The 256-nt window shown below is 62.1% G+C and overlaps 1 protein-coding gene across 1 annotated transcript in view; it reads left to right on the top strand.

Annotated features, from left to right (window-relative positions):
* EMH_0009160 (uncharacterized protein) overlaps positions 1 to 256 on the top strand; it is a gene marked incomplete at both ends in the record, with an annotated part of 3,287 nt that overhangs the window by 535 nt on the left and 2,496 nt on the right. The window lies entirely within an intron of this gene.

The raw sequence follows: 256 nt of genomic DNA, 5'->3' as shown, positions 1-256 counted from the left end.
CAAACTGCTGCTGCTGCTGCTGCTGCTGCTGCTGCTGCAGCTGCTGCTGCTGGTGATGGTGATGGTGATGGTGATGATGATGAGGGGGAGGAAACGATAGGAAATGCTGGCGGGCCAGCCACCCCTGCTGCTGCTGCTGCTGCTGCTGCTGCTGCTCCTAATGCGAATCAAGACGCTGCTGCTGCAAGCACTCCTGCTGCTGCTGCTGCTGCAGCAGCAGCAGCAGCTGCTGCTGCTGCTGCTCCCCTGCCGAGGG

The sequence above is a fragment of the Eimeria mitis genome, genomic scaffold, assembly GCF_000499745.2.
Source record: "Eimeria mitis Houghton genomic scaffold, Emh_scaff354, whole genome shotgun sequence".
NCBI lineage: Eukaryota > Apicomplexa > Conoidasida > Eucoccidiorida > Eimeriidae > Eimeria > Eimeria mitis.
This window is presented reverse-complemented; position numbering and strand designations above follow the sequence as displayed.